This window comes from Cupressus sempervirens, chromosome 8, assembly GCF_028749045.1.
Source record: "Cupressus sempervirens isolate cs-2001-9-10 chromosome 8, ASM2874904v1, whole genome shotgun sequence".
In the NCBI taxonomy this organism is placed as follows: Eukaryota; Viridiplantae; Streptophyta; class Pinopsida; order Cupressales; family Cupressaceae; genus Cupressus; species Cupressus sempervirens.
Genome location: NC_143125.1, coordinates 324,787,075 through 324,811,561, shown reverse-complemented (window position 1 = coordinate 324,811,561; position 24,487 = coordinate 324,787,075). Strand labels below are relative to the sequence as shown.

The 24,487-nt window shown below is 33.1% G+C and overlaps 1 pseudogene; it reads right to left on the bottom strand.

Moving 5' to 3' along the window:
• Positions 1-5,077: 5,077 nt before the first annotated feature.
• Positions 5,078-23,910, bottom strand: LOC149542682 (26S rRNA (cytosine-C(5))-methyltransferase NOP2B pseudogene; annotated as a pseudogene).
• Between the last annotated feature and the right edge of the window lie 577 nt (positions 23,911-24,487).

The following is a 24,487-nucleotide window of genomic DNA, read 5'->3' as shown; positions in this document are numbered from 1 at the left end:
CTAGGTGAAGATGTTAAAGTTGTTGAGGAAGAAGAAGTTGAGGAAGCACCTAAGGGAAAGGAAAATAAAAGAAAAGTAGAGACACAAATAGTGGATAAACTAAGAAGTCTATGAAGAAGTCATAGAAAAAGCTAGTTGTAACTATAAGTAGGCCAAGCACAAGGGCAACCATTTTACAGGCTAAGGAAGTGACTAAGGCTAAAGAAAAGAGAGCCAGCACTATAGCAAAGCTAAGCTAGCCTACTCCAAAGAAATTTTAAGAGATTAAGAAAGAGGTACACACCTTAAAAGGACTCAAATAAGGAGAGGAAAATTTTATATCTCTTGAGTCAATACAAAGGGGTAAGCCATAATCCCTCTTTGGATATTGACAACTTGTAAAAACATCAAAACCAATGTACATTTGTCAAGTTTTACACATGTTGAACTTGATAAGCTAGGGAGTATTGATAAAAAAAAAGTTGAAGAGGCCATATATAATATTATGACTACTTTCAAGAATACTCTACTAGAAATTTCCAACTCTCTACCCAAAAGTCTTTATGACAAAGTTGAGAAAAACTGGCAATTCAGCTTACAAATAGAGAGACAAATTAGGGAAACAACACTAGCCCAAGTCTTTCCTAAATTAGATAAAAATATGATTGCTAAAGCTATGGAGAAGCATAAAGGGAAATACACCCCCAAATACAAAGCTTTCCATATTCTAAAAAAGAACATAGAAGATGCGGTAACCAAAAGTACATCAATTTAGAAATCAATATATGGGTTATCCACTCAAGAAATTATAGAGAAAGGTGAGAAAGATGAGAAAGAACCTGAGAAGAATGAGGAAGAGATAGAAAAAGAGGTAAACCTAGTCAAAGAAGGTAATGTGGAGGGCATTGAAGAAATAAAAAATAAGGTAACAATTAAAGAAGAGTAGTGACGAGACTACAATATGGTCTATTTTATCATTTCATTTTCAGTTGAATTTGCAAACTTTCTAAAAAATTTGATGTTTAAGAACATGATGTTTATGATAATTTCAAATAAATGTGTGCATAATTACTTTAAAAGACTAAAATGAATATTCTATGAAATGATATGTCATTTGATTACAAAATAGTGAGAATGATGTTTTTCTTCCTTAGCTAGGTTGGGTAGTTCTCCTATAGCAATATGACATAGGGTGAAATAATTTAGATGATATATTTTGAATTAGTCTTGATGTATGTTATTACTTTGGAGGCAATAATATTTTTCATATTCAAAGATAAAGTCAACTTAGCTAAGTGGAGGAGTCAGAAGCCCAAGCAAATGGTGGTAAATTTCATTGATGACCTTCCACATCACCAACCATTTCATCCATAACAACCAATACCCATTTTTAAAAAATTAGGAGTCAAAGTGGTAAATCTAGGGGTTTTGAGCTCCTAAATTCATGTTCCATTTGGTGCCAAAGTTAATACATCTTTTGTAATATTCAATGTCATCCATTGTTTCAGTAGTTGATAAAGTCTAAAATCTAGGAATTATGTTCCTAGTTTGTGCTTAAATAACTAGAAGTTTGTATTCTAGAAGAGAAGGAATCAATTAGTATTTTTTAGTAGAAGAAAGAATTTTTTCGAGTTTTAAATACTGAATGTAATCTTGCTATTTATTAGTATGCATTTTTACTATTTTTATAAATAAAAAGATCATTTCAAGTTTCTATCTTTGAGTAGTTCTACTTTACTTCTCTATGGGGGCCCACACAAGAAGTGAACTAATTAATTAGCATAGAATTTACCTTCATTTCATAGAACTAGAGTAGACTCCTATTCTTGTAGCCATTGATAGCAGAATTAGTGGAATGTTCTTGCAGCATAGGCAGTTGAAGTAGTTCTCAGTTGTATTATCATGCTTTGTCAAAATAGATTTGATTCTCAGCTTTAGCATAGATTTCCTGTAGGATAATCATTTGAATTTCTGTAGAATAATTCTTAAGTTGAGATAAGTTTGAAGCATATACTTTGTAGACACCATTTCAAATTTATGTCCCTATTTGATAAATTAAATGAGTCTAAATGAGTTGGGTTAGAAACACTTTGGATGTCCAATCCTAGATTAAGCAGTCCATTATTGTAGTATTTTGATCCCTTCTTTTGGCCAAGCATTTTTGGTGCCATTTTCGGGGATGGTGTTAATTCAAACCAATCTTTGTAATTATACTTTTATTCCCTATAGAATAGAATTTAGTATTAAAGAAGCATGTTATACATAGAAGAAGAGACCACCTTGGGAGATTCCTTCCTTGTGATAATCAGGAAGAACCATCCAATGATGTTCATCCTGAACTAGATTAACCCCAAAGAGAGAATGATGAAGATGAACCTTTTGAAAATTTATTTGGTGATATTTGAGCTAAAATATCTTCTTCATCTTTAGAAGAATCACTCCACTTGAGTGAACTTTTTGTTGAGCCTACATGTCAAGATAATCCAGTAGCCATTGTTATATATCAAGCACCACCTCTTCCTCCAAAGTGGTTATGCCTACCTTTCCTTTTTCTATTCCACCTTAGCAAGGGAATCAAAATTTGAAGAACATACATGTTGTTACCCTTCCAAAATTCTATGGCCTTATTATAGAAGACCCTAAAACCTTTCTCTGAGTTTGACATTCACTGTAGGAGCTATGACTACACAACTAGTGCAGATAAGTTGAAATTATTTCCCTCTACTCTAAAGAAGGCTACTCTAAGATGGTTTTGTCGGTGTTTTGAAACACTAAAAGTTTCAAATTACCCCGATGAGAACAAGACACATCTAGGGGCATCTAACTCCCATCTTTAACATATCCTTTTAGACATCGGGCCAACTATAAGGGTGGACCCTTCTTCTACTTTAGGCTCTGCAAAACCTAGGTGGGTGAACCTCAGATTCAATTAATATGGTACCAGTGCTAAACATATTCTTGAATCTATAATTAGAAGATTTAACCCTTATTTCTCCTAATACTTATTTAATTACATAGATCTACAATAGCCAAATGCAAATCTATGAATTTCACAAGTTAAGTGAGGGTATTTTTTCAGCTCTTCAACATGAAAGGGGAAAATGTTTGATTAATGATATTGAATTCAGCAAAACCCCAAATATGTAGTAGTAAGAATAAATTGATCCTACAGCTAATCAGTTCATTATCTATTGGCAAAATCCATGAATCAAATGCATACATATGGAGACCTGAGACATACTCGTATATTCAAATATCTGATCTATCCATTCACCTTGTAAATAGACATCTATGTTGATTAAGACAACATTCTCATGAAATATCCTTCTCAAATAACCAGCAACCCTGTCAAAAACATCAAGCATTTACCTAGCCCTTTGTTCCAATAGAAAAACATATCTGACATACAACCTTAAACTAATGAAATTCTTGCTCATTTGTATTTATTTCTTTGAATCAATAAATTCAAATGCATGAAATCAAAACATAAAAATACCTAATAGATCGAAACCTTCTCTATAATCTTCACTACTATTATTCATACAAGATAATTATGCTAAAGAATAGTAGTGGAATCACAGTTCTAGATCCAACAAAGTGATCTCACAAAAAAACTAAAAATTTCCAACCAACAATGGTCTCACAGTGAAAAAATTGGAACCCTTACAATGAGAAAGAAAGAGAATGAAATAGAGGAAGGAATTCCTGGATCTATTCTACATGTGGCATGTGTTTATTTTGAAAAACCTCCTCAAGAAGTGAAAAGAATCTCTCTAATCTATCTCTACAACTAGTGAATCAAATTCTTCATCATCACTTCAAATTGGAGCCAAAAAATACCAAAAAGGCATAATATTCTTAGAATTAAGCCAAAAAATTTTTTACAATGTGTTTTTACCATACTTGTAACTGCATTTTAAATTTTAGCTCATTTCACTCAGAAGGCCCAAATTTTACATTTCTGGCTATAATTTGAACCAATGAATTCCTATACAAAAACAAACTCCATAATTGGAAAGTTAGTCTTCTCCAGGTTCTAGTAATATATAACATGCCTATATTCCCCTCTTAGACACTCCCAGAATCTTAGTTTGAAAAATATGTCCCCTATTAAAGGTTTTGATCTACAACTTTTGAAAATTCAAAAATTTAAAATATCCTAATGTTTAAACTATAGGATATGTCATGTTCAATTAAAAAACTTGTACACTTATAGTCTTTTTTGAAAATGATTTAAAATTATCATTTTTAGCATTTCCAATTTTTTCCACCCTTTAGACTCAGGCCAAATTTGGTTTGACTAGGCTGCCATGTGGTAGCATCTAATTGGATGACCTCTACACCATCACCTACCATTGGGTGCCATGTGGAAAAATATGATTAGCCTACCTTTGCTAAACTACCACATCACCCCTTGGATGCACCCACCACATCATCATCATCCATGACCTACTACCACATGGCAGCTTGGGGCTTGTGCACTTTACCTAACCTCCACACATCTTCATAATGTAGGCAAGTGCCCATCATCCATTTCACCACATGGTAAGATTTGATGCCTTCATTTTTTGAGCTTCTACTTATTTCCATGCTTCCACTTGTCAGTCTTTGATTGGTTTGTGGTTCCACATCACATGATGACATCATCTTCCTTAGCTTCATCCCAAAGTGGGGAAGCGCCATGCTGCTATGTGTCCACTGTGACACATGGCCCTCATTTTTTATGTTGATGTCATCACTTACCCTTTACTAGTGTGGTTGGTCAAAATTTAGTCCCTAAACCAACTGGTCAGGTGGGTCCCATGAACACGCAACCACTTGTGTCTAAAATCAAATTGCTTTTGACATTATAGCATATTACATTAGCATATATAAATTGCTTGGCTACTCACCCTAGCATGAATGTGGGACTGAGTGTTTAGACAATTCTTGCATATAGCGGCCTCCACCTTTTTCTAAACACAAACATCTTAAACCATAAGAGCTTCCAACATGTGAATAGCTCTTCCTTCAAGCTGTTGAATCTTACATGCTATGGATTTTTTCCTTTTCATCCCCTACTGCTCACAGATGTTGGAGCTCCTTCATTAGATGTCATTCAAAAAATGGATCCCCTATTCCACACAGCTTTCATGATGGCATCTCCCTTATCAATATTACCTAGATATTTTGCTCCTACTCCATCTTTTTGAATTCAGGCACCATTGCTCATTGTTTTAGCTTGGCAACAAAAAAAAGCCATCCATGTTGTGTACATGAGCATAGAAATGCCTAGTTTTTTCCAAAGAAGGATGAAAGCAATGCTAGTGCTAATGCACAAATCTAGAATGACCAAAGTCCAAACCACATGGGACAACTCTTACATTACACTTACGAAGTGCAAAATCCATAATTGCCTCATTCTTTGCAACCATTATTGAGCATGTTGAATATACCACATAACCCCTTGATTTTGAATTTGCATCCACCATGTCAATCGTTGTGAATATTAATTTCTTTTGCAAAAATGAACATTTGGAAGTGTCCTCAGCACTCTTGTTATTCTTAACTCTCTTATCTTTTCATATGACACTAGTGCCACTATAGGGTGCATCCAAAACTCATTGCTATCATAATCGTAGACAATTGTATTTGTCATGCCCATCTGATGAAGATTGTCTATTAGAGATTTGAGTCTCTCCTTCTTTAATTCATTGGCATATATCATTCCTATATTTTTCATTAGAGTAGCATTGTATTTTGTTTTTCCTCCAAGTGCAACCACCATATCCACCACTCACTCTTTCTCCTAGGGAGCTAATGTAATTATTGGCAAAAATGAGCTGGCACTTTGAAGCATGTAATGACCAGCCATATATTCTAGGGTAGCACCTACAGGCACTTGTGAATCATATACAATCGATCCAACCTTGGACCACTTATCCATAATATCAAGGTTTACACCTTGATTAATTAGAACTCTGACTAGATCCCTCCAATGAGTCTTTAAAGTGTTGGTCCAGAGGCATCTAGGCAGAGGTGATTTGTTTGTGTCAATAAGCTCTAATGCTTTAGTAACAGGAAACATCTCAAGGAAGGTCTAGATCAAGTAATCATTATAGCCATAATATAGAGATAAATTCGCAAAGAGCCACTTAGTATACTTCTTCCATGTAGACTCCTTTTGCCTCAAAGCATTAAAATTGGAAAGGATTCTCACAACTTCTTTTATTCTCCTCTTGAGGTTTGGGAGGTCAAGTGGGTGCTTCCCCTCTTCTTGAAGCTCTTCAGCAATGGGCAGTGTGAAATCATCTGACTCTTGCTTACCAGAAATTCTTAATCAAATGAACTAGCATTGTTATTTTCTTTAGAAGAACCTATCACAAGCTTAGTTGGTGGACTGTAAGTCCCTTGAACATGTTTGCTCACATCCCATTGTATATTGAATGAATGCAAATGATCAAAAATCATTTTTAAATATCCAATACATTTACTCATGTTTTCTTCATCATCATTATTAAAAATATCATGGCTTCTATTGTTGGTGGAATGCTAAAGCCAGATTCATGACATATTGTTCATCATGTATGTAACAGCATATACTCAAATGGTATCAAATGATGATAAATTTCCATCCATGTTATCCTCTTCATCCATTTGAAATAAAAGATGAATTATATAGTATGCATTATAGTGATTAACACTATATATTCTCTCCTCTAAAACAATTTTTAAATCCCTCAAGTTTTGTCAGTCCTGGTGGATCTAGTTAGGCCTAAAAGCAGGTCTGGCTAAAAAAAAAAAATTCATTTCCAAACACCTAAACTGCCAAAGTGATCCATTCACCCTCTTGTACTAATTAGAATCAAGTTAGATCAACTAACCGTCAATTAAAAATCATTTTATCATTAATTTGCAAACTTTCAATTTAATGCCAGAGGATACTTTGACCGGCGTTAAAAACTGACCCAAACCTCTGACTGGGCTCTAAAATTAAACATATTGACTCTTTGATTTGCATACTCCTACCCTATCAAATCTTGTCTCATGAAGAATTATCAGCCAATATTAACTGCCAAAATTTCCCTCTCTAAACTGCCCAGAAGAAAACATGTCAGAAAATAGTAAATTGTGTCTGGATTTGGCCTTGAAAACTGGATAAACTGACACTTGGGGAAATTAATATTGGGGCATAGGTTCATTTTCATGAGGAGAGTATAAATCTATGATTTGGGCTCATGATGAATAATAGGATGCATTTGGCAAGCGGTCAAAGTGAGCTACTCAAAATTTGTAGGTTGAAAGCACTGATAGAAAAGCATTTTTTGCAAATGAAATTGACTTGGAAAAGTTTGTAGACGGATTCATCAAGACTTAAAAATTGGCACACTTGAATTATTTTTAGAGTAGAAAATAGTGGTACAATCCATTTAATCTCACATATCATGGATTTGGAGTTATGGCATCATGAATAGGGGTTCTGACAAATCTGCACTTCTTGACACCAGTAAAAGGTTACAAGTTGCATTTGGAAATGCGTTCGAAAACTAATCAAATGGATTCATCATAATCTAAAAATTGAAACTAGAAATTATCTAACCTCTAAAATGCAATGCAAAAGGAATTTTATCATTTCAATCAACTGGGTCAAAATTATAACAAGTCAATCAACTTGAAATGACTCAAAATTTGAAACATAGGCTCTCTGGTATGGAGACTAAACACTCCCAATATGGTGAGTCATGAATCATTATTGGGTAAAAAATATTCACATTTAAACATGGCCTCCTATCACTATTTGACATAGGAAAAAATGCAGATTTGGATATTGCTCAAAACAAGACTTTACGAAATGGCTCGAAATGAAAATTTATCATTACAGGACACATAGATGTACTAAATGTAAGGTGTTAGAAACATTAAACACTTCTTGGGCCTCAAATGGATAGTCAAGTACATATGCATTACAAAGCACTTATAGGACTTAAATTTTCAATGGTACTCAAAATCAGGGCTTCAATTTTGAGTCCCAACAGTGGCTCTATCTGGCGATGCATGTTTCTTGTGGGAATGGAAAGGATTCAAATCTCTGGGAGAAGCAGACCACACACCTCTCAACAAATAACTTTCTCTCAAACAACTTTATTGAAAGCAAGAAAACTACTCCTACTATGTACAAATGATGGCCTCGGGCCATTGAACCTCAAAAATTTTTTTTACCTCTGTCATAAATCTAATTTTCATCTGAACCTTCACAAGGCAAACTAAAATCATCTCTTCTATTAGTTTCACCAATAAAATTAGCATCTTGAAACACACCCCTAGCAAAACTAAATCTACATCTTCACTTTCATAATGCATATGAAAACTAGATTCACTTTCAACCATTTTCTCATTATGAAAGTTCTGATCATCATGCTCAAAAATATCAAATTCAATTTGAAAATATTCTTCATCAATTAAATCATGCATACTATCACTGTTGAATATGAAAGCTTCAAATCCAATATGGGGAAAAAGTTCACACATACCTTGAAAATATGCATCCTTATGTATAGTTGGATTGTATTCAAATGAACAATTAGATTTGTACTCACACATGTTATCAATGTCAGCATCTAAAACTAATCCAAACTCTTCAAATGGTCCTTTGAAATCAACAAATGGATTAGCCATCATATTAGAATATCCATCATAAAACTCATTACAAGGTGCATGTTGATTTTTAATAACACCTTCATCAAACACCTTGTCATCCATATTATGAGATGCAACATCATTATCATTTTCATTGTCATACTCAGAAGAAGAAAAAATTGATCTCTTATAGTAGTAAGATAAAGTATCATCATTAATATATTCCTCAACTAAATCTAAAACTTCCATGTGCTCTTCAAACAAAGGATTGATAATTCCATGCAATGACCCTCTTTGAACATTCTAACAAAAAATGGGCTGATCATTATCAAAATCTTCACCATATAAAGCGTTAGTGTACACTTTGAACTCACTACCTACTTCATCTTCATGGAGACTCTCAACATATGAAGAAAAATGAGAACTATATGAAGACTCACCATTCAATCCATCAATGAAGCATTTAGAATATGAATCAATATTACTTGCATTATTTCCATTACAATGATTCAAATGTCTTGCAAATTGATCATCTTTAGGGGTTGATGCATTAACCTCAAAATCATTTGTATATTGATTATCATTACATGCATCCTCAAGACATTCATCTACACAAATTATGTAATCCATCCTTATAGATAATCTCTTTGTCTTCATATTGTGTAGACAAATCTTCTTCACAAGTTTCAACCTCAAGCTAATTCACATAACTCTAAAATGGAACTTCACTTTCAAATTTAGAAAAAGAACTCATACCTCTACTAGCATAAGAGCACTTACTTCCATCATTTCTTTCTTCTTCCCAATTTGCATCTGATTCATATGAATATGAACATATACTATTACTATCCTCTTCTTGACTTGAGAAACAACTCTCATCATTATCTTCACATGATGCTTCTTCATAATATGTCGGATCAGCTACTTCACCTTCATCACTTGACACATAACTTTCAACTTCTTCATCCTCATACTGAGATGAACATCCTTCAACTTCATGATCAGTTATGTTTTTAGCATAAAGAAATTCATCAATAGGAGAAGAAACCACTAAATTTATATCTTGCATATCTAACTAGTCAAGTGAACTAACTTTGTCATCTGCTATTATGATATCACAAACATGTGTCCTATATTCAACAGGAATGAACTCAGCTCCTTTTGGCAACAAAGAGACTTCATGTTCACATGTTTTTATTTATGAATTTTCAACAAAATTATTTACAATAGTAGGGGTACCTATTTTCTGATCTGAAATTAAATGTAATGTCCCTACTACTACATTAGTTAAGGGACTAAAATAGTGTTTGGTTTGGTTTTTAATTTACCAAAGTTGGTGTAAAAATGTTGATCATATATGTATATATGTTAATGCTTGGAATCAAGTAAGTGTGTTCTCTGTGAGGATTATATACTGCAGTCTGCTATTATAGTCTAATGTATAGATAGAAATTCAATATTCCTAGCAACTTTACATATATTGAATGTGATTTTTATTAACTATAGTTATACTCAGTGATAGACAGAATATTCTAGACAATATGGGTATGTGTTCTTCTTATAATTATATTTTGGTAGATTTCTACTGGTTCTAATTTGCAGGTGGGAAAGAACATTCCTCAATGGATTTGATACTAAATGTATTAAATAAATATATTTTGAGAATTTCTAGAAATGGATCTATGCTATTATGTATATGATTTCCTTCCTTCAAAGATGCTTGACCAAGGTATGAATCAGGGGAAATTTATATCTATGTTAATTAAGTATCCTTCTCCTCCCTTGTCAGTGATAGGAACAAATTATTTTTGTTTGTATTGATGTCAATACTGGTCCTTTGTTCTACATCTTTCTTGATGCTGGTGATATCTATCTCACTCGATACTATTGTTGTCTCTCTTCGTATTCTTCCAATGGTTTATGTATCTTATGTTATTTTAATCTATATTTATATTTTTTCCTTCATTTCCTTTTCCTTATTTCTCTGATTGGGATATAAAGTTGTTTGATGCCCAATCCAGAGGGAGTGATCTTATACTTATATTTCTAAAACTGAATGGATGCATCCAATGAACTGACTCACACTTATTGCTAACAAATACTACTTTCTCTATAAACATATTAATGTGTCATTTCCTTGGTTGCTGCATTTAGTTATGGATAGCCTTAAATGTTCATCGATGGTCTGAATATTTATAGTGCTTTCAAATAATGTTCGTCAATCAGCTTAGTTTTATTAGTAACAAGGTATAATATACATTGTCCAAAGTATCTATTAAGTTTGGATTTCCATGGTTGTCATAATATTGCATGTGAAGGCTTCTCATATTTATTGCTTCAATTCTTATCAACAATTTTGTAAATAGTCTGCTATCAATGTCGATGATTTTTCTTGTCAAGTCTTGAGTTTGGTATCATGAGCCAATTCTTCATTGGCAATACCTTGTTGTATTAATGAATAACATAGGAACATCTTATGTATATTCGTATTCAATTATAATTGTTTAATAATATACTTTTAATTATTTCTTTGAATATTTAATATCTAATTTTTTATTATAATTATTGATAATCTTTCATTTTTAACATTGATAAATATATTTATTATTTATCAACTAATTATTTAGTGTAGGTGATATAATGATATAATGAAAAATTATATTATTATCTTTATCATTATATTAGTATTATTTTCATAATGTCACTATATCAAATGATATAATAAAATATTATATCATTTTGATATTTTATGAAAATAGTATATTTAGTTTAGTGATTATAATATTTATTTATTGTTGTTTAATATTACTTCTTCAACTAAGCCTTTGAAATGGGGACATTACATTAAACACTTCATTTGACATTAATTTTTCCTTTGCACTTCATTTGCTGGCAAACATTCCTAGAGAAGTGACTCCTAGTTAATCTATACTTTATGTTATTCTCGATCTCTATTGCTGTCATGAATGCCTAATGCAAATATTAGGCTCTTTATCTCTTAATAGGTAACTCATCTTTTTATCAAATGCATCAATATAAACAACTAGACACACTTGATCATTTGGCTTATAAATTTTAGGAATGTCATTCAAAACTTTTGTAAATTTGATATTGAATTCAGGAACTAACTCACCATTCCCAATTTGGATTTTCAAGAACTTATCAAAATAATTAGAGATGCTTACTCTTTCCCTAAACTACTTCATGAAGGCTAAAAGTAATTCATCCCAAGATTAAATAGAACATGCTAGTAAAAATGAAAACCAGTCCCTAGCATCATCTTCTAAAGTTTAAACAAACAATTTCATAAGAATGTCTTCATGAGAAATTTCAAAATCACCAACCAAGTCATTGAACAACTAAACATGGTGACTGACTAAACTTTCATGGTTCTCACTCAACTTAGACAAATACTTTCTGAGATTGTAAGGCACAGAGTTTGGAAAACCATGAATGCCATCAAAAACTAATGGCATTTATCTCTTGGTAGAAACAAATCTGTAATTCTCACTAACCGGTTGCATACTTGATGAAAAGAAACTTGATATTCTTCAAACTTAACACTCATTTGTCATAAATAATTTTAGAATTCATTACTTGTAGCAGATCTGAAAATCTTTCTACCAATTCAAACTCCAAACATACTTAAAAATATGAAAACACTTGTTGAACCTATTCTTCATAAAGTATGCTGAGATGAATTAAAACATTCTCCTACTCAGTGCTGAAATTACCACTTGACAAACAACTTTTGTGGAACTTACTTTCATGGCAATGAAATCCCATGAAAGTGTAAAATACCTTTAGTGTTGCTGCATAAAAATATTGATCTACTGACTAGCATAGGTGTCAATTTCAATTCTTCACAACACCGATCAAATCCTTATAGAGTCACCATCTCCTTGAGGAGAAAAAAATGAAATCACTGTTGTGATTCATTTTTAACATTCAAAAATTCTTATAATAGTAGATCAAACAACACTTTAAAACCCATCGGTCAAGAACTCATAAACTCTCTCTTCTTGTCTAAAACTTAACATAACTTTCAGATCTATATTACCAAGTTGAAGCTCTTTGAAAATATTTATATATAACCAATCTACACTAGTATAAGGATCCTTTAGAGAGTCACCACTCACAATTGTGAGAAAGATTTAAAACATGATTCATAGCATGACAAATCTAAACTAAACTTTCAACTTATAGAACTTGAAAATCATTCAACATTTAGAAGAGAGAAACCATCTTTAAACAATTCTGACTCTGAAATTATAGTAGTACTTTAAAAACCACAACTGGTTGAATTGACTAAAAATAAAACTTAGTAGCAACACAATTTGCATTCAATCCTTCAAAGCTACTACTGTCTTGAACAAAGCATCACTAGGGTGCATGACATTTTGAATAAGAAAACTAGAAAAACACATCAAAGAACCTATTGCTACAACCTTTTCCATGCACGTCTTCCATTGTATTGAATCTCCTTCTTTTAAATTCTCAAGGTTTGTCTACCATTTAGATTCAATATTGTCCCCAAAAGAGTCACCATTTTTTTGGTGACTCAGATGGGCAAAACTATACTGAAAAATAGGACTGAAGTATTCAATTCACACCAGAGGTTCTTGTCCTATTAACAAGATGTATTGCCATCTTATCTCCCCTGTAGAGTCACCATTTTGTTGGTTTTTTGAAATTCTACAGGTTTCAAATTACTCCAATGAGAACAAGACACATCTAGAGGCAGCTAACTCCCATCTTTAACATATCCTTTTAGACATTGGGCCAACTATAAGGTTGGACCCTTCTACTTCAGGCTCTGCAAAACCTTGATAGGTGGATCTTATATTCAATTAATATGGTACCAATGCTAAACATATTCTTGAATCTATAATGTTTAGATTTAACCCTTATTTCTCCTAATACTTATGTAATTACATAGATCTACAATAGCCAAATGCAAATCTATGAAATTCACAAGCTAAGTGAGGGCATTATTTTCAGCTCTTCAACATGAAAGGGAAAAATGTTTGATTAATGATGTTGAATTCAAAAAAATCCCAAATATGCAGTAGTAAGAAAAAATTGATCTTGTAGCTTATCAGTGCCTTATCTATTGGGAAAATCCATGAATCAAATGCATACATATGGATACTTGAGACATACTCATATATTCAGATATCTGATCTATCCATTCACCTTGTAAATAGACATCTATGTTCATTAAGACCTCATTATCATGAAATATCCTTCTCAAATAACCAACAACCCTATCAAAAACATCAAGCATTTACTTGGCCCTTTGTTCCAATAGCAAAACATATCTGACATACAACCTTAAAGGGATGCAAATGAGTCTCAGTTATTTGTTCCTGGACTACATAAGATTCTAGATTACTAAGATAGGAGATGAGAATCAAAATGAAACTAATGAAATTCTTGCTCATTTTTATTCATTTCTTTGAAAACATATATTCAAATGCATGAAATCAGAACATAAAAACACCTAATAGATTTGAAATTTTTCTATAATCTTTAATACTATTGTTCATACAAGAGAATTATGCTAAAGAATAATGGTAGAATCACAGTTCTGGATCTAACAAAGTGGTCTCATAGAAATAATTGAAAATTTCCAACCAATAATGGTCTCATAGTGAAAAAGTTGAAACTCTTACAATGAGAAAGAAAGAGAATGATATAGAGGAAGGAATTCTTGGATCTTTTTGTTGGCATTATGTTGTATTTTTCATTAGTGACAACACTTATTCAATTTTGAATGATTACTGAGCTCATCACTTAGTCTACAATTTATACCAATCATTTAGTGGTTGCCAAGTAAGTTCATCACTTAAGCAGTTTACATTGAGCACTCCAAAAGCTATTGAGTGAGTGTGTAGTTTAGCAATGTTTACCAAACTTACAGTGTTCACCAAATAGATAGTGGTCACCGAGCTTCATAGTGTCTATTGAGTCATTAGTTTGTGTGATGTGAAGCCAGTTTCTATCGAGTGATGGATGTGTAGTTTTTACTAAGTGGCAGCAAGGTAAACGAAGGATTCAGTATCTACCAAGTGACACTATATCTACCAAGTCTCCAATGGTTACTGAGTTCCACGCTATGTTGTGTGATTAGTATGGACCCAACTTCTACTTCTATCAAGTGCATGACGATGCCAAGTAATGTAGTGGATGCCAAGTATCAGAAGGTCACTAAGTTAGCTTGAAGAACTCGAGTTTTCTACTATTTGGCCGACTCAGTAATATTTTGTTTACTTGTGTTTTAGCCGACCTTGCAATTTTAAATATTGGAATTGTATATATGTAATGTATTGTATCATTTTCAATGCATAAATAAGAATATCAATGAATGATATATAATTTTTTAAGAAGAGTGAATGTGAATCAGTAGCAGAGTAGAGTATTCAACAAGGTCTACAAGGAGCAGCAAAGACATATCAATCACAAGAGGTGATCTATACTTAAAAGATCTAATCAAAAATCAAGTTATATATTAAATCTACTATTTCATCCTAATAGGTGAATTAGTTTTTCTAAATCCTTTCACTGGGTAGACTTAATAGTCTTTGTATAAATCTCTTAACAGAATGCCTACTTCATTATATGTTTGTAAAACCTCTAATAAGGTGGACCTAGTAGTCCAAATTGCTCTCAACAGGGCAGATCATTAGAACTAGTCAATGTAAGCCCTAATAGGCCAAATTTATACTATAGTAGTGTATTTTTTGGGTATCATCCCCACCCCAATTTTACTTTCTATTTGGAAGGTTTCTAGGTCACCAAATACTATGTTATGAATATTTATCTTTCTCATGCATGCAGTAGATTAGATGAATGAATGGTGAATGTTTTATATTGTTGAATGTTGAATTGATCTAAAGTTTTTGAGGTTACTGATTCACAACATTGTGGTTCTCAGGATAAAGTTTGATAGCTTGAGCAAATATCAAGTGCAATGGAGATATTTAGACTTGACAAAGCTATTGAAAATGAGAAGCTAGATCTAGAGATGGCCATAGCTCAACTCAAGGAAGAAAAAGAGCATCTTTCCTAATCACTAAAAAGAAGGAAGGAACTTGTAAGATAGATGAATGACCACTAGTATGTTGAAGAAAAGATTGAAGACTTTTTCCCTTCAAGAAATTTAGATGAAGCAAATGAAGCAATCAAAGAACTCCTAGAAAAGAATGGCTATCTACAAGAAGAGGTAAGAAAATTGAAAAGAGAACAGGAAATTCAATTAATAAGAAGTGTGAAATTTTGGAACAAAGGAATAAGTCAAGTGAAGACTTGGAGGCAAGGAACAATGTAAATCAAAATCAATCCCTTTAGCAAGAAAGTCTTATCAATCAGCTCTCCAATGCAAATGAGGAAATCATGAATCTGAGATCTAAAAATGAAAGTTTAAGGAATGATCTAATCACTGAAAGACAAATCAATGAAAGATTTAAAGTTGATCTAATTTTTGAAAAGAAAATCAATGAAAGGATGATGAAATCTTAAGAAGACATGGATTAATTGAATCAAAAAAGTGAGTAGAATCTTCATAGGCAAAAAGGTAAAGCAGGACTTGGTTACAAAGAAGAAGGTGAATCTTCCAAACAAGGTAACCAAAGGAATCAAAGACCTACTTGCAATTACTATGGTAAGTTAGGTCATACATCAAACAAATATTGGAGCAATGGAAAGGAAAAAATCAATAGAAAATGCTACAATTGTAGTAAACATGGTCATAAAGCTAATGAATGCAAGGAGAAACCAAAAATTTGAAGGCAAATGTCACAAATGTAAGAAACAAGGTCATAAGGCATCTTAATGCAAATCCAAATCATTCAATCCAGTTGAACAAATTGTCAAAGAAATATTTGGTTTGGATTACAACATTTGGTGTAGATGTCACTATTGTGGAGAATATGGACACATTGGCATAGACTGTACAAGGCATCACTTAAGAAAGAGAGATTCAATAGTAAGATGTTATACATGTACTAAAATTGGTCACATAGTTAAAAACTACATGAATATAGGAAGAGTTGAAGATGAGAAGAAAGCTAAAGCTAGTAACATTAGGAAGAAGATGAGACAGCAGTGGATTCCTAAATCTATTAAGAAAAATAGTTCAAATGATGGAAATGTCACTCAAGAAGTGGGTGACTCCACCATTTCCAATTAGATTCATGAACGAGGAACTAGAACTGTATCTTCAAGCCAAATCTTGAGTAGTTCCAAAATGCAAGAAAGAAAAACATTCAAATTAGTATTTTAGATACAAAAGGATTAGATGAGATCAGTTCATACCAAACAAGGTTGGTCACAGACTCAACCAAGCTAGGTCAAGAGTAATGAAAATTTTGTTTGATCACCGAGTCACAAGTTTCTACCAAGCTAGTGAGTAGATGATAGTCTATCATGCACTGTGTCATTATGGTACCTAGCATTAATGCTAAATTTTCAACAAAAAGAGCAAAATTTGACTTCATTTTTCATCATGACTTCAGTATACACAGAGCTAAGAGATTTCTAGGTGCACTCATGCAACTCCAAGCAATTTCAAGCAAATTTCCAGTGAAGAATTTGTTCAAAAAATTTCTATCATTTACCAAGCAGTGATGGTGTCTAGGAATAGCAATAGTAGCAAGGAAAAAAGAGGTTCAAAAATGTTGGTTAAGGGTGTGCAGTGGAAAGTGCCAAATTTGAAGCTAGTTCCAGTAGTTGCGGAGGCACTCAACCCTAATGGTGCTCAATCTCAAATTCCACCAAAGGTACTTCTAATTAATGACATTCACACTCATTTTAAGTGTTCTATTCAGGAAATTGGAACCCTAGAAATAGATAGTGCCTTAGAAGAAATGTGTGTTGATGGTTCACTTCAACTAGAGCACAAACACCTAGAAACCAAAGGGTTGACCACTATCACACACCTGCCAAGAATTTTTTAGATAAAATGGATTAGATACATTCTTAGCCATGTGCATAATGGACAAAAATTATTAGAGAAGCCATTATTAATAACCAAGAAGATGTTTCATAATATTTTGGGTCTCCCCATGCTAAATAAGCAAAATCTACCAAAACCCTAGGTCGGGATGAACTTTAGAAGAAAACCTTAGCAGAATGGGATGGTAGAGGTTTGAAAATTAGCACTATTTTTGATGTGGAATTAAGGTTTGGCATTCATGTAATTACCCACAAGATTTATAGCTCTAGTCATTTGAACAGTGTGCCATGTGAGGCAGTGGACTTAGCGTTTAAGGTTGTCAAGAAAAACATGGAATTTGACTTGTTAGAATTACTGTTGAAGAAATTGAATAAGAATATGGATAGTATTAGGACATTAAAGAACAACCCTTGCAAATTTGTTTCTTTGTTGACATGTCTTTTCTTTTATGTGCAAAATTTTTTCCCATTAAAAGGTTCTATAGTATGGAGAAAAGATTTTCCTATTTTGTATCAAATAAATGAGTTTATTATAGAAATGGGTATAAATTTTGATAGCATTATGGACAATTATTTTGAATATTTCAAGGAAAAGATGAACAATAGGTTCAAGATTCCTCCTAAAATTTTTGAGGATAATAAAGATGATGTGTGTTTCATGGTTGACTATGATATAGTGTATATTCAGGCAGTCAAGCCCTATGTTGCACGGGTAAAACCTCTCCCATATGAGGTAAATATTGATGAAACTAGAGACATTATTGAAGCACTAGTAAATGAACCAGTTGATCTTGAGCTTCCAACTTTTGGTACATATGATGAGGTTAAAGCCAGAATTGAGCTTAAAATCAAGCTACCTTAGACAATTAGCAAAGGCAAGAGGAAGATAGCCAAGATGAAAACTGCTAGTGACCCTCTTATGCTTACAGAAGGTAAAGGAGAGGATGATGAAGAAGATGAAGAGGAAGAACAAGAGGAAGGAGAATAACAAGAAGCTAAGAAGGAGGCAGAGCTAGCAAAGAAGAAGGACAGGGTAATCATTACCAAGCCACCAAAGGCCTCCACAGCTATTTTCACTAGAAGAGCAAAAGGAAAAGGAAAATGTGAAGTTGTGCTCAACAAACCCCCACTTACCTTCTAGGAAAGATTGAAATAGATGGAAGAAGGAGTAGGCATCACAAACTCCAAGGCTCTAAAATTTGAAACAAGGACTAATGCTGAAAAGATGCAAATTAAGGAGTTGGTACTCACCAAAATGGGAAAATGGAAGTATTCACTAGATCAAATTGCTCCTTAAATTTCAAAAGAATTGTTAGCAAGATTGTAACCAAGGTGGGAATTAGCTATATAGATAGCTAAAGATATATATGAATAATCTTTGAGGAAGTTACTGCCAAATCTTATAGATGCAAAAGTCAAGGCAGCCGTGAAAAATAATGAAGATAAAATGATGATTAGATTACATACATGTTTGATTTTAATCAAAGATATTGAGCATGCTGTTAGAGATGCAATAAACATGTAGAAGAATATCTATCATCTACACAAGCCTCGTGATGACCTAGTGGAAATTAAGGATGATGATGGTGATAGTGATGATGAAGAGGATAACACTCCATGTGTTACCTTTGATGTTGAAGACTATCAAGCATTAAAGGTTAATGATGAAGAGAAAGAGGAAGAAGCTGAAGAGGAAGACAAGGAAGAAGATGAAGAAGATGATCCAATGAAAATAGCAGTAGAAGTCATTGCTTCCCTTCCTCATTCTCCACCTAAAATTGCTACATCATCAAGGTTGGAGATAGCTTCAGCAAGTATGACTACCACCACCATAGATATATCATCTACACAATTATTAGTTGCTACCTCACAACTCCAGGTATCTACAATGGAAGTGTCTACCACTTCATCTACCAAGTTGTAACCCTCTCCATCAGCTCCTAAACAATCTACTTCAATAGTATGCACAGCTTCTAGTTCTTCAATTGTATCAACTTCTACAACACCATCTTTGATAGAATGTTCTATAGTTTTTTCAACTACAACTTTAACTGCACCAACTTGTGTTCTAGTTAGTTCTTTAGTTGTAAGTATTCCAATTTGTACACCACCTATTGGCACTTCATTTTTGAGAATCACATTAGTTTTGGATATAGTTGGTACTTCTTTTAGTTTTCCTTTAGTTGGACCAATTCAAGTTTTTACTGCTAGTCCAACAACTTCTACTATTGTTTCCATTTCTAAGTCCAAGGAAGTAAGCTTATAAGTAAAATCAAAGACTCCTCTAAAACTTATACTTACTAGCAAAGAAATTGATGAAGACATTGATTTGGAAAAAGAAATTTTTATTTCCAAGTTGGATCTGGACATTACCACAGTTGATGAAATGAGACTAGTCAGTTAGCTTTTGGAGTAGAAGCAATGTAGAAGCAGCTTCAAGATGAGAGAGATAGAGAATTTACCATAATTGAAAATTCTAAAAACATAATAACTGAGGCTATAGGTGTTGATGTGAACTCATCTCAAAACACTTTTTTGCAATTAGAAGAAGTTGTAAATAAGTTCAATGAGGATACTTCTAGTTAAGAGAAGTTAATTGAGAAGGTAGAGAAATTTTTTGATAATAAGGTGCTTGAGCACATTGCCATTAACCAGGTAGAGTTATCTTCAATTTTGAGCAATCTTGAACAATCCTTCACCAATGTAACATCTTTTTTTGGCAAGCTTTGCGGGTAAAAGCATAGATCTGTGTCACCGTTTGTGATACAAAAACCTATTTTGGTCAAATCTCATTTCTCTATCAAAACTCAATTTAAAAAAAAAAACTAAAAATACCCTTTTATAGATTTCAGATTCAATATCATCATTATATAAAATTTTGAGTGTTTTGATTAGATATAATATGTTATAATCTCAAAATATTATAAGTTGATATTTCAACATTTCAGAAGATGCTCTCTCAAAAAATGATAAAAAATAGTAAATCATATCAAAAAAATAAAAAATATATATTTATCACTAGAGGAGAGAATCCTCTTCACGAATATGTAATTTATTTTCAAGAAGGTATAGATTTGATAGGGAAGTTTTGATGGGAGGAAAAAATTGTTGGATTCTAACAAGGTCGAACTTGAGTACTTATAACAAAGAAAATATACATCAAAAATAATTATTTCTTTTTTTGTGCACTAGCTATACATGTCATCTATAAAATATTTTCAAATTAGAACAAAAAAAGGTGATTTGCACATACTTGTTTGACGGGAACTACATCCTATATTTTTTTACAGTTAAAAAAGGGACTTCAAAATAAAATAAAATGAATAAATTCTTAGTCAAAAAAATTATAAAAATTATAGGCATAAAATTCATACAATTCTACACATTTCATTAGTTTACATCATCTTCATATTTTAAACACAAATACCATTTTTTTTGTCATTAATGTTGAACTGTCACATTCTGATATCACATTTCTTTATAAAAGGTGACACAGGTTTGTGCTTTTAGCCTTGCGATGTTATCAAGTTCACCAAGGATATAAAGGAGAAATTAAGTAACATTGATTTTGATATGAAGGCAAGCACTCAAAGGCTATAGCTTGACCCGAGTTCAAGCTCAGCACATCACATGAGAGTGAGATTTTTGTCAGAAATGCAAGTAGAATTGCTAAGAGAGGAAGCCAGGATTAGGTCTACACTAATTGATATCCAAAATATGATCCTTCCAGTTATGGACTCAATGCAGAAACACATTGCATATTCAAAAACATTGGTCCAAGACAACAATATTTCCATAGTACATCATATGATTGAACTTTCTGTAGAAGTTCAAGTGGCACTCTCCACCTAAAAAATTTTGCAAGACAACTGCGATAGGACATTGGCTCTTATTCTCAAGGTACACTCTAAATTTCTCTCACATTTTGGTGTCTCTATTTGAATATTTTGCATATCTCTTTGGCATTATTGTCAAAAAGGGGGAGTAAGAGATAGTAAGAGACATGGGACTAAGAAATGATAAGGGACTTGTGGAGAAATCAAGGGAGAAAATAGATTGATTTATGTATAGTGTAAGGCTATGTATATATTATACCATATGTATGGGGGAGATATGTGAGATATGTAAGATATGTATATACAATAGCTTTACAAAGATCAATTTTGAAAAATCAAAATTCAGTATGTTAGTGTACATAAGGCTCATAAGTATTTTTGTCACTAATACCAAAGGGGGAGATTTTTGGCATTATGTTGTATTTGTCATTAGTGAAAACACTTATTCAATTATGAATGATTACCAAGCTCATCACTCAATCTATAGTTTATATCGAACATTCAGTGGTTGCCAAGTAAGTTCATCACTTAAGTAGTTTACATTGAGCATTCTTGAAGCTACTGAGTGAGTGTGTAGTTCAAGAGTGTTTACTGAGCTTACAGTGTTCACTAAATAGATAGTGGTCATCGAGCTTCATAGTGTCTACCAAGTCATTAGTTTGTGTGATGTGAAGCCAATTTCTACCAACTGATGGATGTGTAGTATTTACCAAGTGGCAGCAAGGTAAACAAAGGATTTAGTATCTATCGAGTGACACTATATCTACCGAGTCTCCAATGGTTACCGAGTTCCAAGCTGCATTGTGTGATTAGTATGGACTGAGCTTCTACTTCTACTGATTGCATGATGATGCCAAGTAATGTAGTGGATTCCAAGTATCAGAAGGTCACCAAGTCAGCTTGAAGAACCCGAGTTTTCTACTATTTTTCTGACTCAGTAATATTTTGTTTACTTGTGTTTTAGCTGACCTTGCAATTGTAAATATTGGAATGGTATATATGTAATGTATTGTATCATTTTCAATGCATGGATAAGAATATAAATGAAGGATATATAATTTTTTCAGAAGAGTGAATGCGAATCAGCAGTAGAGTAGAGTATTTAGCAAGGTCTACAAGGAGTAGCAAAGACATATCAATCACAAGAGGTGATCTATACTTAAAAGATCTAATCAGCAATCAAGTTGTAGGTTAGATCTACTATTTCATCCTAACAGGTGAATCAGTTTTTCTAAATCGTTTAATAGGGTAGACTTAACAGTCTTTGTATAAATCTCTTAATAGAGTGCATACTTCATTGTATGTTTGTAAAACCTCTAACAAGGTGGACCTAGCACTCCAAATTGCTCTTAATAGGGCAGATCATTAGAAGTGGTCAATGTAAGCCCTAATAGGCCAACTTTTTACTGCAATAGTGAAGTTTTGTGGGTATCATCACCACCCCAGTTTTACTTTCTATTTGGAAGGTTTCTAGGTCACCAAATACTATGTTATGAATGTTTATCTTTCTCTTGCATGTAGTAGATTAGATGAATGAATGGTGAATGTTTTATATTGTTCAGTGCTGAATTGATTTAAAGTTTTTGAGGTTACTGATTCACCCCTCCCCTCTCAATAACCTAGCTAGTCTTGATTATTTCCAACACTTTTTTGCATCTGACATGTGTCCATTTTGAAAAACCTTCTCAAGAAGTGAAAAGAATCTCTCTAATCTCTCTTTACAACTAGTGAATCAAATTCTTCATCATCACTGAAAATTGGACCCAAATTATACCAAAAAGGCATAATATTCTTAGAATTAACCCAAAAAATCTTTTACCATGTGTTGTTACCATGCCTATAACTACATTTTTGATTTGAGTTCATTTCACTAAAAAGGCCCAAATTTTACATTTCTAGCTATAACTCGAACTAGTGAATTGCTATGCAAAAAAAAACTCCATAATCAAAAAGTTTCTCTTCTCCTAGTTCTGCTGATATATATTATGCCTATATTCACCTCTCAGAAACTCCCAGAATTTGAGTTTGAAAAATATGCCCCCTGTTAAAGGCTTTGGTCTGCAACTTTGAAAATTCAAAAATTTAAAATATCCTAATGTTTAAACTATAAGATATGTCATTTTCAATTTAAAAACTTATACACACATACTCTTTTTTGAAAATTATTTAAAATTATCATTTTTTAGGATTTCCAATTTTTTCCATCCTTCAAACTTGTGTCAAACTTGGTTTGACTAGGCTACCACATGGTAGCATCTGATTGGCTGACCTTTGCAGCATCACCTGCCACTGGGTGCTATGTGGAAAAATCTGATTGGCCTACCTCTATTGGACTACCATGTCACCCCTTGGATGCACCTGCCATGTCATCATCATCTAGGACCTACTGGCAAGTGGCAGCTTGGTGCTTACCCACTTTACTTAACCTCTACGCATCTTCATAATTTGGGCAAGTGCCCACTGTCCATTTCACCATGTGGCATGATCTGATGCCTCCATCATTTGAGCTTCTACTGATCTCCATGCTACCACTTGTCAGTCTTCAATTGGTTCTTGGTTCCACATCATGTGATGACATCATTTTCCACCTCACCACTATTTGGGTTAGCTGCCATGTGGTAGCTTGGCACATTCCCGCTTCATATATCTCCTAAGCATCTTCCCAAAGTGAGGAAGTGCCATGCTGCTACGTGTCCACAATGATACGTGGCACTCATTTTCTATGTTGACATCATCACTTACCTTTATCAATGTGGTTGGTCAAAATTTAGTCATTGCACCAATTGGTCAAGTGGGTCCCATGAACACGTGACCACTTATGTCTAAAAGAAAATTGCTTTTGACATTATAGCTTATTATGTTTGCACATATAAACTACTTGGCTACTCACCCTAGCATGAATGTGGGACTAAGCATTTAAACTGTTCTTGTATATAGTAGCCTCCACCTTTTTCTAAACATAGACCTCTTAAACCATAAGAGCTTCCAAAATGCACACAACTCTTCCTTCAAGCTATGATATTTTACATGTTATGCATTTGTTCCTTCTCATCCCCTACTACTCATAGATATTGGAGCTCCTTTTTTGGATGTCATCCAAG